We start from the raw sequence: 15,187 nt of genomic DNA on the forward strand, positions 1-15,187 counted from the left end.
CAGTGAAAATAGGACTATATTGCGGAGAAAGGTCATGTACATGATGTACATCTGGAGCAAATTTTGCACAAAATGCGGAGGTATACAGCTTTGTACGAATAGCTTTTACTATACCAAAATTTCTTCATTCAATTTTGAAATTTTATTTTATTGTTACTTAATTATCTTTAGAACTAATTTTAATATGAAGATTTTAAAATTAACTGCAATTATTGAGTGTTGTAACCAAAAAATGATATTCTTAATTTATGTCATACTTTTAAGTGAGAACCAAGCTTATACATATCGTCCTTAGATTTAGAAAACAGATATATTTTATCGGATATTTTGTATTCGCACATTTGAATTTACCGAACACCCTAAGAAGTTTCCTCCCGAGCAACGGCCCTGACTTTCTCAAGAGACACATTCCTTTTGCTATTTTATAACTGAGATCCAAAGTAGAAAATTCATTATTATTTTTATTTGAAAGTGATTACTTAGAAAATGTTAGGCAACAAAACCGTTTGTTGACAGTTGGCATTACTATTAGTTAAAGGAAGTTAAAAAAAAAAAATAAGCAAACTAAAGGCCGGCGTGGGTGACTATTACAGAAAGTTCGATAAACATCAGCCAGCCAGTTGCCAATGACAATTCTTTTCTAATTAGTAGGCCTTTATACATGTAATCGAACCAGTTGGTAGTCAGTTTTTAAAAAAAATGCTAGGAGAGTCAGTGAATATTAAAGAAAAAAAGAAGCCCGGAGTCGGCCTGTTTTCTAACAACTCTGACTCCTTTACCCCAAAATCGGTCCGACTCCGACTTCACAGCCCTGGCTGAAAGTCAAGAGAGGAAAAGAAAAAAAGAAAGCTATCACCATAGCGACAAATGTGAAGAATTTGAAGTTAAATAGCCCTCGACCACACACTTGGCTTCTGAAGGGCAGAAAAGCTTCAAACTGTTTTGAAGCCACGGATGAAAAATGACTATGTTTTTTGGACCCCACATTCCTCGAAAACAATAGCAAGATAGAGGCAATAAGACAGTCCAAATCAAATAACCAACTTCTTTGGTACTGCACAGAAATATATAACACAACAAAGAAAATATGTATAAATTTTTATGATTTTTTTCACGAATCCGTTTTTTACGAGCACTCGGTTATTAGTGAGTTCTACTGTAGTACTTTTATACATTTTACACTAGTGCAACGAGCAGGGGAGTGCACAGAAATTTTGGGGCCAGTCAGAAATGACTTTTACGGGCCATATTGTTTACCTCGACGTCCCTACGTACATTTCAACCCTCATTTAAAAAATCTCGAGCCTCCATATGGCTCAGACCCGGGCCAAGAATCGTCCCCCCCCACCCCCCCTCCGTCCCGTGCACGCCATTGGCAGCGAGAACTTACCTTCTAGGAGGGGGTTGGTCATCAGTCCTTACATGTCTACAAATTACCACCGGAACCAAATTACTGGAAGGTCGCAATTTAAAACTAAGTTCTATGGGGGAATTGACCCCCCCCCCTCCTCCCTCACTGAACTAAAACTCAGTTTTTTTTGTTTTTTTTTTAGAACTATATTTTCAATTTAAAAATTAAACAAGGAAATAAAATCAAAAAAAAAAAGTTTGTACTTGAAAGAACCTCTGTTGAACCTAAATAGTTGGTATGACTGAATGAATTGAGAATAGAAATGACCATACGTTTTTATGTAATGCATCTATTAATAATTAAAAAAAGTATGAAAAGACAGATTCAGTGCCAGCTGATGATTTCATTATGAAAAATAGGTTTTTCCTTTTAGAAAGAAATAAGTAAGAGTTTCCAAAACTCTTTCATCGACTGGCGTATTCTTCACTGCAGCTAGAAAGAGGAAGTAACACAAATGCGAATTCAAAATTCCAGCGCAGTTCGACATGCGTAGCATAAGATCGATGAAAACAAGTTGTGATGCAATTTATTAACTATCATATAAATTCTTGGGCATTGCACGTCACGGTGCAAGACTGTATCAGATGTGAAAGCGGATTTCTCTCTTCATCTACAAACACCTTCTAAAAAAATGGTTTCCCATGCGCCATGTTATCATTTGATAAACATTATTCAGAACATCCTTTATTAACTGAAGTGATCGGGACAAGTCAACCTTTGACAAATCAAAAATACAACATAAAAAATAGAGCACTTTAAAAAAGCTGTCAAGAAAACGAAGAAATTTTACTTCTGGGTTTAAACATGCACTTACATTTTTGAGGACTAATTTATCAAAATCCATATTCATTTTTCAAAAATGTTCAGGAAGTGAGGAAAAACGAATTAGGGTAAGAGCAAAATAGTTATATCAACGTCTCTGAGTACAGAACTGAGCACAAAAGCACAGCAAATCATGGGCCTGAGGAAGAAAAATGTTGGTGGAAAAAAATAAGGAGATATCGCCATCTTAATTTTGGATATGTGCCCTTTTGAACGAAAACCTAAATATTGAAAATTCCAATTCCACCAAAACTCTAATATTTCACCTTCTCATATTCTCTTACCGAAGTACATGAACCTAAAAGAAGGGGATTAAAATTTGAGGATTTTGGACATGTGTTTCTTTGAATCTAAAAGTCTTCGTACAACAGATTCTTTCAGGATATGTTTACTTTAGTTCAAAATAAAACGTGCAGAGGACGGATTTGTTACCTTTTGATCAAAAAGCCACTTTACCCTTAAATAAAATAGGATTTTCCACGTTTGGACTTCTTGAGAGTAAGTGATTTGATAAGGTCATCTGAAAGATTTAGAAAATGTCATAAAATGAATCTTTCTAAAAAGTGGATTTGTTCCCTTTTAATAAATTACTTCTCATATGTAACTGCTAGTACGTTTCTTGTGGTTTTTTTTTTTTTTTTTTTTTGATTATAGAGCTATAATCATTATGAATAAATTTGTTCAATAAATCTCACTCAAGTCGGAAAATGCAGTTCAAATTTACTAAGACGTAATCTAGTTAATCTAGTTGACGTATACAGTTTTACTTTAATCTTTTTAGTGATTTAAAAAATGCAGCCAACTTTATTTTTGTTCTCTAATTTTAATCATAAATATTACGTTAAAAACCTTGACTTACAGACCTTTTAATCTGATTGCGTATAAAAGACTAGAAATATTTAGTGTTCGAAAATTTACAGAGCCTGTAATAGGAATGACTGCCTCCGTAACCTTGAAGTTATAATGTTTATTTAAGAAAAAAATACTTTAGGAAATCGACATCGGTTAAACGACGTTCCGGTTAAAGGAGTTTCGGATAATGGAGATTCTCCATTTCTTTCTTTTTATTAATTCGGATTTTCATCAATCTATGAATAATCTCGTGTGGAAATGAAGCACATTAACATTCAATTCGGCTAAGTCTCAGTTCCAATAAATCTGATTTTAATTGAATTAAACGGAAACTATAAGGCTATATACTGTTACTGAAATTTAACTTCTACAAAATACGAGGAAAGTGATGCCAGCAATGTAGCGAAAAAGTGAAAAAAACTGCCAACCACAGCATTTTGCAAAAACAGCATTCCATCCATTTACTTGAAACAGCGACAAATTGCTGATGATGCCAATTCGAATAATTTCATGGTCTGCATACCTCTGATGTTACAGCATGGTAGGCAGTTTGAAATGGGAGAGAATCGCCTGAGGTAAGCTATTTACTTTGACTTCGACTAACGCTCAGAATGGAAGGTTAATTTCTAGCATTCAAATGGTTGATGTAAAAATAAAAAAAAATGGGGAGGAGAACTTTGAATAGTTTTGAGCGGTGCCCGATCCAGCACGGTATTGAATTAAATATTATAACTTCAAATTAGGCTCGTGAATTTTTGAAAATTCTAGAAAGAGGGCGGGGATGGATTCTAGAAAATGCGTTTTCAAGACATTTCATTGTGCATTTCTTTAAGAAATATTTAAAATTTTGCGCATGGCGTAAGTGCGAACTCCACCAGGTTTTTTAATGTTGCAGTTAGTGTAAAATACTGTCGTCAAGTACACGCAATCCGAAATCCGATTTAAAAAAAAAAGAAGGTGGTTAAGTCCCATTCACTAGCGCAGGCAAAATTATTTCCTGGAAGAGGCTTTTTGATCGAATCAGTCCTTATATGAGGAAAAAGTACTGCATTGGGATTGCCAGCAGATCCGTCACATGTGCAATCAGGGAAGAAGGGGAGAGGAGGGACGTAATGTAATTTTGCATTTTTGCTTGTATTGAGTGCTTTTTTTTTTCCTCTTAAAATGCATTGATTTCTTACCCTTTGCTCCCTGGAAAACTTTAAAACGACGCACTATGGGGCGAAAACGCCAAAAAGCGCTTAAAAGTGTTTTTAAACCTCTCCCCCCCCCCCCGGCTTGTTTGTTTACTCAGGCATGTTTTATGGATTTTTCTCGATTTGTTTGGGCTCTAAGTCCAAAGTTCGCAGGTTTAAGCAGCTAATTCCTTTTCAGGGTATTTCTACAGACCATTGATGACTAATTAATATTAATTTCTAAGAGCACATAAGAGATTCCCCAGTTTTCGGTGCTGATCAAAACCAATTATCTATTTGAATATTCGATTATTGTTTTTTTTTTTTTTTTTACTATCGTCGGACACGAGAGAAATTAAATATACCCGCCATTAATAAGAAAAAAAAATATAGATTGCATCAAAGCAATTTGTTTAAATCCCCTTCATTCATGGTTCTTCATCTTCTAAAGGCTATCTTAAGCTTTGTAGTGGACGAAGGGCTCTAAAATTCCAGTTCTGATTGCCTAAGATATAGGCCTGTGCAAATATACTAATCCGCAATTGGTTGAATATAGAAATAAAATTACCCTTTTAAGCGGTTTTTGTCGTTTTCGACCCACTGTGCGACGGGCCTGATTGGCAATAATGTTAAAACCAAAAGACCTTGTGGGTGTTTTTACCCCTGAACCCCCCCCCTCCTTCGAGGCTGTTTCATTGCATTGGCACAGAATAATTCGCTTTTTATGTGGGAGGTGAGAACGGATACAGGAAAACTAGCAACTTTCGTGACGAATTAACTTATTTTCAACCGTCAGCAAAAATTTCATATCTTTGTTTTGGGAGAAAGTTTGTCGTGTTTCCATTTGAAAGCCTATTCTTTTTAAACGAATATGGCACCATAAAAGACCGAAATCGGAGAACGTCGACTTTCACCGGTGATTCACCGGAAACGTTTGGTCTTTTGCCGATGGCTTTTGGTATGTGAAGGTTCATATTCACGCATGTCGGCATTTACGAGATTTCACAGAAAGAACTTGAGTTATGATTCTATGGTTTAAAGGTTGTCAAATCCTTAAAAGGAAAAAAAAAGTTAATTTACATTCAGATGCACTTTTGACAGATTAAGTTAATATCCTTTTTCAAATTTAAGCTACTTTAAAGCAGGAGTACCAGTGGCGTCGCTACGAGGGGGAGGCGGGGGCGGTTCGTCCCTGCTGTCACCCGTCTGGGGGGGGGGGGGCGTGACACTCGAAGTGGAATTGTAATTTGATAAAACATATAAATACTTTAAATTCAGAAAATGTCCCCAAATTTTAAATAACCCCGAACCTCTTCAACCTTTAACACTTTCTGAACCAAAGGTAGTATAAAATGCCTTTTAAGATTAAGAATTTGAAAAAAAATTCGGGGTAGACCCCCGAACCTCTAATCTCCGAAACACTACCAAACTTTGTCTAAAACTGCATGTTAAGAGCTACAATACATACACTTGGACATTGTATCAATTTCATATTTCCTATAAAACATCTTTTTTTTTTTGCGTTTGTACGAGAGGGGGGGGGGGTGACACCACAAATTACCGCCTCGGGTTTCACCCCATGCTAGGTACACCACTGGGAATACTCTATATTATCATAGTCATCAGTTTACATGAAACCACCATAAGTAATGACGAGACGCAATTTTATGAAATTTGACATAACCTTTGTGAAGGGTTTATTTAGCTTTTTAAACACTAACCTTTGAGAATAATTTGCTTTTAAATAGTGACCTTCGCAAAGGGATGGTTTTTCCCTTTGTAATTGTGACCTTCGAAAAATGTCCGTTTTTGATAAGACATATGTGAAGGGTTTGTTTTTTAAACAACCAACCTTCGTAAAGAGTTGGTTTCTCGTCTCAAAACACGTCGCCAACCAACGAGCTCGAAAGGTTTCATGTTAAGATGTGAACATATAAATTATAAACAATACGATACACATCTTTCACTAATATTAGCTGCAATTCACATTAGTGAGTGATACACAACGCGCACCATGCACTGCCTTGAGCTGATATGCGCTGGACGATTCCACTGACAAATTAGAAGGGGGGAGGTAAAAGAGGATGGTTATGGGAAAATCGTTTAATATAAAGGCCACTCGACCGTGGCAAAAAAGATTAAAAAGACGCTTTCGTTTCTTCTTCGGAGTCGTAGCTCAACGGTAACGTACAGGAGATCAGACGATATGAAGCTTAGAATCCCACCCTTGAAAAGGAACAAATTGCGTGCAAACGATCCTGAAGAATTATGTTCTCTTTATATTAACGTTGCCTTCTTTTCCATAAAATAAAGAAACTATGAACAATACGTCGGGGGAATTAAAAATAAACAAAAGCCTGCAGAGGTGTTTCTCGCAAAAAGCATATTGGACATAATAATGAAGGTTCAATAAAAGGAATTTTATTCTTTTTTAAAAAACATGGTGAGTGAATGATGTTTGTTTTTAAAACGATAAAATGCTGGTGTCCAAATACCGACAGCAGGGGCACATCGAGACGGGTGCCCCGAACCCTTGATTGCAACATTTTGTCCATTGAGAAGAGATAAAATGGAGGGAGTGAAGACTTTCATTCATGAAACCAAGACCCCAACCATTCCTCGTTGTTGAGTCACGTGACTTAGGGCCTTTGGGTCAGCTTTTGCTAAGCCAACGATTTAACTTGCTCCCTCCATTTTAATTCGTGCTGTAAGATTTTGTCAACTCCAATATGGTTGATAGTTTATACACAAGAAAAGAAATTTGTGAGCTAACAAAAAAAATTCGTCTGCGCTAGCGGAAGGACAGTGTACGTCCGACATGCACTCACGGAATCATTTTCAACTTCTACACTGAAATCCCGTTACAGCGAACCTTGTTCATTGTAACGGGAATTTCGCTGTAATGGAATTCAGCAATGTGATGGCCAGGGTCGCAGAGAGCCAAGGGAGGCCCTTTGTCAGTTATGTCGCTAGGCCCTTTCCGTCCAAAAAAGAGGGATAAAAGAAAAGAAAAGGTGGGAAATAAGAAAAATATGTCGGAAAAGAAAAGAAGGAAAAGAAAAACTGCTTACTAGAAAACAAGAAACTATTTTAAATGAAACAACAGTAAATACCAAAAAAGTAAGTTTTACTTGATCCTTACTATTTTTTCTTATTCGGAGTTCTCCCCCCCCCCCCCTTTTTGCGACAGTATCGCCGGGCCCTCCCAAGGCCCGGACCTCTAGTTTCCGACTAGGCTGACATAGCCTCGGGCCAAATGATGAAATTTAAATTGAGACTGAAAACTCATTTCGTTAAAACTTATATTTCGTTGCATTGATATTTGTTATAACGGAATTACACTGGAATTGCTTTTGAAGCAAACATTCAGCAAAAAACATTTTTGCAGTGTATAAAATTTCTTTATTTAAAGAAATTACTAAACAAAGAAAATGTTCAACAGATAAAATGATAAGTTGTACATATAATTAAAAGTGAAAAAGAAAAAAAAAATGAACCGCGAACGTTTCTAAGATTTAAGCTAAAAAAGAAGCGGAATTCTAGATTGTCATCCATTTATGTTACTTGGCAAATATGTGAACCATAAAAAGTTCACCTTTCATAACACACTATCCATCCGATAAAAAAGAGGAGGGAGCAAAAGGAGTGGTCCTAACTTGGGAACTTTTTTCTTCCTTTTTGTTTACGTCAACTTAATTTCTAAAAGGTCACATGATTCATGAATTATTGTTTCCCGATTCAAAAGAAAAGGTATTTTCTCACCAAATATAAAGATGGGAGATTCATATCGCAAAAAATTAAACAATAAATTATAGCGATCTATCCCCCCCCCCTCCGCTGACTCCCGTAATCCATTCAAAAGCGAAAAAACCAAGTATTTACTAAATTGGTTTGAAATTATACTGGTATATTTTTTTGGGTTTAAAAAACCAAACTTAACTTAAACTGAAAAGTTTATCTTTTAAGAAGATTTGGGGTAAATGGAAAACAATGATAGAAGATAACGTTTGTCAACAGTTAAATATCCCCATGACAAGTTTTCAAGCAGAGAAAGGCAAAGAAAAAATTCTGGAGCGGTTTTTTTCTTTACAAGCTGATTTTTACCACCTGACTCTAATTATTTTTTAATTTATTTACTCCTTAGTTTCCCTTCAATTACTACTTATTAATTTTTTATCATTGCTTGGATAATTTTTTAGATGCTGCGCTAAATTTGAGAGTTTACTTTTTATGTTTGTAAAGTACACGTAATTCAAAAGAAGTGATGCAAATTATAATATAAGAGCCAGAATGACCGTAATTTATATACATTTTTCATTTTCAGATAAGCATATTTCACATATTTTTCTATGTGAATGGTTAAGTAAAGCAGGCACGTCATTAGGAAAATCTGGGGGGGAGGGGGTGCTCATAAGTTATGTAGGTTGGGAGATGTATTCTAAAGATCTTTGTTTTTAGTAAACAAATTCATTGGGGTCTGTCTTTAAAATCGTTTAATAGGTTAAATAACGTAATAATTTAAATCACAAATTCTCCATGACAAGTTTTCAAGCAGAGATGGGCAAAAAAAAATTTGAGAAGTTTTTTTCTCTTTAAGTTGATAACACAAAAAACTACAAAAACTGATCGCAAATAAATAATAGATTGAGATTTATAATTGAAAAAAAAAATAATTAAGAATATTTATTCTCAATATTACTCTTTAATAAATATGTAAAAAATCATTGAACAATTAATAGGCATGAGATACTACATATTCTGTCAACAATTCTAAAATGTACATAGCTTTTAGTCTTGATGAATCTTCAACACGAAAATTAAACAACGAAGAGCAAGAGTGTCCATATTTCAAATGTAAGAAAGCCAGTTTACACTAATTTAATACAAAATGAGTGGAATGGTTTGACAACAGACAACGGTTAGATGTTTAGATTTTTCACAAGTAACATGAGACTAATTTATTCCTTCACTTTTTCTAAATTTTAATATTAAGTCAAATTGCATTAAAATCTTTTTGATTTTACAACCTCACACAGTTTTAAGAGTAAAATTTAAAATGTGTTTGCTCAATTATTTCTTGAGATCAATGAAAAAAAAGTGAGATGGGGCCGTCGTCCCCGCCCCTTTTAATAATAAATGCAATGCGAATTCTGTTGCTAAAGTTATTTCCACACAAAACTCTTTCTTTTCCTTATTAGAATTAAAATCACTTGTTATTCTGATTCCCCCCCCCCTTTAATTTCTGGCATTCAATTTCTGGAAATATTCAACTTGATGCATGGCGGCAAAACTGAGAAATATGACAATAAATCCCAATCTAAGGACGTGTTATTAAAAACGTGCGACACAGGGAAAACAACTCGTTTTTCCCCCACCTTAGTTTATGCCCATACTTGAAAGTCAATAACATATTTTTCACATGTACATCACCTTTTATATTTTAGTTTACAGTAGACTTCAATTTTTATATAATTATTTAATTTTTGCTCACATATAATTTTTTAATTTTAATGCCTTAAAGCCCTTTGAATGCTTTGAAACTTTAACTAAACAGGGATCTCTTACAAAATATATCAACCCAAGAACCACTTTTATGATTAATGCGAAGCTATTGAGTAACTTAATTTAAAAAGTTGATAAGCGTCTCCCAAGACGCGTAATCAACTCCCTAAAAACTAAAGATTCCTCAAAGGACTGATTTAAGAGCGCGATAAACATCACACAAAGAGAAACTTACCAAGAAATCCAATAACCTCGCATGATACCGCCGGAGAACGCGCAAGACGAATACCACTTGTTGCTCAAATTCCCGGGCGAAAAGGACAAACGATAACACAAACAAGTCTCCAAGAAGCCAACGTCACGTGCCAAGATGGGAAGTAAACCACAATCGCTGACGCACTCCTCAAAAACACTGCACACACAATATTTTGGACGGATCCTTGCACAGTTATTGAGAAAATAATTTGTAAAAATATCCAAGAATGCGATCGAAGTGTATTAGTTCCACAGCGTTCAACGATAATTTTCGAGCTCGCAAAGACGCTACTCCTTCCCCAAGCATGAGAAACTAACAACAAGCAACGTAGTTATCCTCTGTCAGGTGGCAACGGACGAGGAGAAGAGGTTGCTAGATTTTTCAGTCGCGGGAATGTTTCTTCGCCAGTCGTCGCCAAAAGCAATTTTGGCGCTCTGCGGGCGCTGAGAATTTTTTTCTGGAAGCGTGCTGCGAGATGAATTTTAAGTAGCCTCTTACGGGCTATAATGATTTAAATATGGATGGCTTAGTGAAAAAGACAAGTTGTACAAGAGAAAGAAAGAAAGAAAAAAAAAAGAGTCAGAATGCTCATTTGGGAAACTCATTTTGTAATTCTATGCGCAGTTACGAAATGAGTCATAGTTTGTTGGTCTCTTTTCGTGGAATAGATAATGTAAACATGCAAATCCTTAATATATTTATATTTTAATTGCTCGATTATTAGAAATAAAATGTAAGTCCCAAGAAAAATTTTCTTATCTTTTCCTTCGAATCTCTCCTCCTCTCAGTACCTCTCTATTTCTCTTTTTTCTGCTGTTTTAAGGTTCTTGAGTCGCAAGATGAGCTCATTAAAATATTTTATTCAAAATGAAAATCAATTATTAATTCAAAAATTGTGCTTTCAGATTAGTTCATTTTGACATAGGTCTTGAGTAAAACGCGTTTAAAGATAAAGTCTTAGGTATGTTTTCATTGTTTTTTTTTTTTTTTTTTTTTTTCTAAATCATGCTGTTTAACAGAACCTACCTGGGCTACTAGTACAATCTTTTGCCCCAAAACAGAGGAGAGATTCACCTACCATTTGTACTGGTTAACTCCAAATTTTCAATGTTGCCACTTACATCCCTTTGCTTCTTCTCACTGCCTCATATGATTTCATTATTTTTTCACATGAACAATAAACACGGAAGACAGGGAGCCTCCAAGAGCAATGGCGAAGCCAACCCCGTATTGATCGGGGGGGGGCGGGTATCAGCGTCACCAAATTAGTGGGGTTGTTGATCGTTCATACAGCAATTCTTTTTCGCGTTCAATTGTCTGCAGTGCCTACCTGGGAGGGGGTGTCATGGCGCAGGCTGCGCCATTGAAATTTTTATGGGGTGTTTTAAGAGGCATTTTTTACTATTGGATGGGGGGGTCTTCGCTATATTTGGGAGGGTGTGCCCTTGCTCTTAAAGGTGTTGGGCGCAAGCTGTCAACTATGAGCTATTGTTTAAACGGGGATGCGAAGAGTCGGAGTCGGACTGATTGTGGGGTAAAAGAATCGGAGTCGGGAGTAGAAAGTTTAAAATTCCAGGAGTCGGAGTCGTCATTTTCTCTCCACAACCCTGAAAGTGCTTGCGGAGTCGGAGAAGCACTGATTTTGGGGAAAATTAACCGGAATCAAAGGCTCTAAAATTCGGACTCGGAGGCGGTCATCTTCCGTCCGACTCCACAGCCCTAGTTTTAAATACACTTGCATTGCCCAAATTTATTAAATGACCCATTTTGAGGGGAACATAAGCGGCTATTTCATACCATATCAATTCACGATGGCTTTCTTGTCTGTTGTCAGGGGCGTGTGTAGGAGAGCAAGAGGGATTTAAGGATATGACCCTCTCCCAAAAATGCAGAAATTTTCTTTTATAGAAAGGCATGTCATTTGGGGGGTCAGAGGGGTAAATGGACCCCCCCCCCCACACACACACATGGATTTCAAAAACATAGCGTAATTATACATTTTACATGTCTTTTGATGTTTTAAAAAAAAGGCATTGAATTTCCACTCCTTGTCCCCTTTCCCCTGGAAAAATTTGAAATGACCTTCCTGTTTATAGACCACAGGAAACAACTAAAATTACCCCCCCCCCCCTCCACATAAACGAAAAAAAAAACGTTGTCATATTCCCCCTCCGATTATTTTTCCTGGTTACGCTATTCTCTATTCTCATACTTTTTGAAAAGCTGATTACTTTGAATCTTTCCCGACAAAGAAATTACAGTCAACTTTGAAAAGTCGGTTGAAAAAATTTAGCTCTAAAAAATCTTATAAAAAAGATAAAACTGCGTAAAATAAAGATATAAGGAAAGCAGTAAGTACTATTGCACCTCGTTGAGACAACTTTCTAACTGAATTGACGCTAGGTATGAAATTCATTTCTGGAAAAACTTATCGCAGTTTATCACCTGATGGTCTGATAAATACTTTTGATTCGTGTTGATAACATTAGTAGATTTTGTACGAATTCAAGATCAGTTTAACGCTACTGCTATATTTGGATTTACTGTCTGAAGCAAATTAAGAATGACTGATTTAGTTCTTTAGTTATCATCAGGCCCTGATTTCCGCAAGTCGTAAATTCACCTGTCCGAAACCTCCCTGTCGGAGGGCCCCCAAATATTGCCACAAAAAGTAATTTTTATGCTGCTTTAGTTTACCATTCTACATTCCGATATGAATTTGTTTCCATATCTGAATTTACACTATATAACTGAAAGTATTACGACACTCCTAAGAATTTCTCAGAGAAATAAGTGACCCATTGTTCTGTAACTTTTGTCACATAAAAGGCATGCTTCAGCTGAATTTTTAAATACAAATTAAATCACAAAGGAATACTTTTGTTGATTTCCGTGAAAGTGTCATTTATATTCACGAGAACACAAGAATTTCTTTCAAAATATAAGTTTTGTTCACATGTTTTTTGCCTCATTACGTGCAGGGTTTTACGTCAAACCTCACCAAACTTTCAGAAAACTTGGCAGCATACAAGAGAGATTATATTAAAATTTAAAAAAGAAATTTTGAAAATTTGATGAACTGTTGCTGTTGTTGACGTGTCCATGGCGCAAAAAGGTTTGATGAAGTCAAAGTTACAAATTACTGCTTTCGCCACTTCTTCGGCATAATCAGAGAAAACGATGTCCTTGGTCCAGTTGCTGTCGATTCTGAAGAATTTGATGAAAAATTATACATTTAACGCAATTAATCCCGTGATCTCCCTTCGGGACGCCCCTAGTTACAACGATAAAGGAATAAAATAAACTTGAGTCAATCCTGAAATTATTCTAATGAGAAATCATAAAAAAGATGTGTGGTTGAAAGCATAAGGTCCAAAAGAAACGTAAGGAAAGGTGTTTCACTAGATCAGGGCTTCCCAAACTGTGGTCCGCGACAAATTCCGGGGAAAAAATGTTTTAAAATCTAGATTGAAACGAAAAAAAAAATACTTTTGCATCAAGGACGGATACAAGGGAGGGGCGGTGGAGGACATCGCCCCCCTCCTCGAGCCGAAATGCAGGTACTTTCTTTAGGTATATTTTCGATACAAAAGTTCAAAAACGCAATTGTACATAATCCTCGACGGTGTTAGGAGAAAGGAAGCTCTTTTCCGGAATTCTTTCGCAATGGAAGTCTTGAAAACGAAATCGTAGCCCATCTTTTATTACTCTAGAGAAAGGACCGGAACTTTCTACAGGATTTCTTCGAAATTTAAGTTCCAAAACTTCAATTTTAGACGATCTCAGATGGCATTAGAGATAGATTCATGGGCTTTCCCGGAATATTTTTCGAAAGAAACACAACTATGCAAGCGATGGGGGTTTAGTACACTCCTTCGAAATTTTTTCGAAATTTAGGTTCCACAGAATGAAGAGTAAAAAATAATCGCCCCCTCCTTGAAAATTTTCTGGATCCGCCTTTGTTTTGCATTCGAAAACCAGAATTTTCACATTCGAACTTTGGAGTTGTCCTGTGAGCACTACTTGAAGACATCTATGGAGAATATGAATCTTTGATATACTTAACTTCTGACGGCACCTTGAAATCTACCTTCCAGGATGCTTAACCCCCAGGAACTGAAAAATTCAGTGGAATTTCTGTAGTCGCCTGGGCGACTACAGAAATTTCTTGGCGAGTAGTTATTTCAGAAACCATGTCGCGCTGAATTTTCCTGTAAACTCGAGAAATAGTTTGTCTAGTGCATGAATTTTTTACTTAGCTCCTAAAATTTTACAATTTTCATCGTTCTCTGCCGCTAAAGTCAATCCCTCGGGAACTCACGGGATTGACTCCTTACAATCCCGAAGGATTGAGATCGGAACAGGACTGAAAACTCTATAATTAGAGTACGGAAAACCAGAAAAAACGTGAAATGAGGTAAAAATGTAGATTCGAGGGACGTAAAATCAGGGTTTCTCTACATCTTAGACATTCAACAAACATTTCAACCAGGGAAGTCTCAATCGGTGGTCACTATGACTACCCAAAAAAATTTCTTATTCAGCAAATGTTTACAAACGATTCGGAAAATTTGGAGACAGTATTATTATTGCAATTTTCATGCATGCACACTTTGTTTTTAATAATCATTTGGACAAATTCAGAGTTTCATTCTGTACATTGAAAGTTTCCACCTTCCAAACATCTTGTTTCCTTGCACGCCCCTAATAGCTTTTCCCGCTCTAAGTAGATATTTTTTTATTTCTGCAACTTTAAAAATTCTACACCTATATTGACTCATTTGCACTTTATCTGACTTAAAAACGTCCGCTGCGAGTTATATTCCAAGAAAAAAATAATAAGTCCTTTATCGCATAGTAGTTGATAAAACTGGGTAAATAAAGTCACAATAGATAAGAGTTTTATCCTACAAAATAAGTTTGTTTTGAAATAAATTATCCTGTTGAGAAATAATGCCTTATCAGACTTTTGCGTTATTGATGCAAAAATTTAAAACACGACAAATCCTATATTTAACACATTACCCTGAATAATCATAGCAGTAAATATTTTTCAAAAGAAAGAAAATGACTATTATGAGTTTCGGAGTTGTAACACTGGAGTCGGATTGCCAGATTTCTGAAATGTTCATCCGGGACACCGGAAGAGAAACCTCCCCTCCCCCCTTA

At 36.0% G+C, this 15,187-nt stretch overlaps 1 protein-coding gene across 1 annotated transcript in view; it reads right to left on the reverse strand.

The window, feature by feature from the left end:
* Positions 1–10,313, reverse strand: part of LOC129224607 (epidermal growth factor receptor-like) — a gene marked incomplete in the record, with an annotated part of 69,529 nt that extends 59,216 nt beyond the window's left edge. Inside the window, 1 exon segment of the mRNA XM_054859092.1 lies at positions 9,998–10,313.
* Positions 10,314–15,187: the final 4,874 nt, after the last annotated feature.

The sequence above is a fragment of the Uloborus diversus genome, chromosome 6 (assembly GCF_026930045.1).
Source record: "Uloborus diversus isolate 005 chromosome 6, Udiv.v.3.1, whole genome shotgun sequence".
Lineage (NCBI taxonomy): Eukaryota > Metazoa > Arthropoda > Arachnida > Araneae > Uloboridae > Uloborus > Uloborus diversus.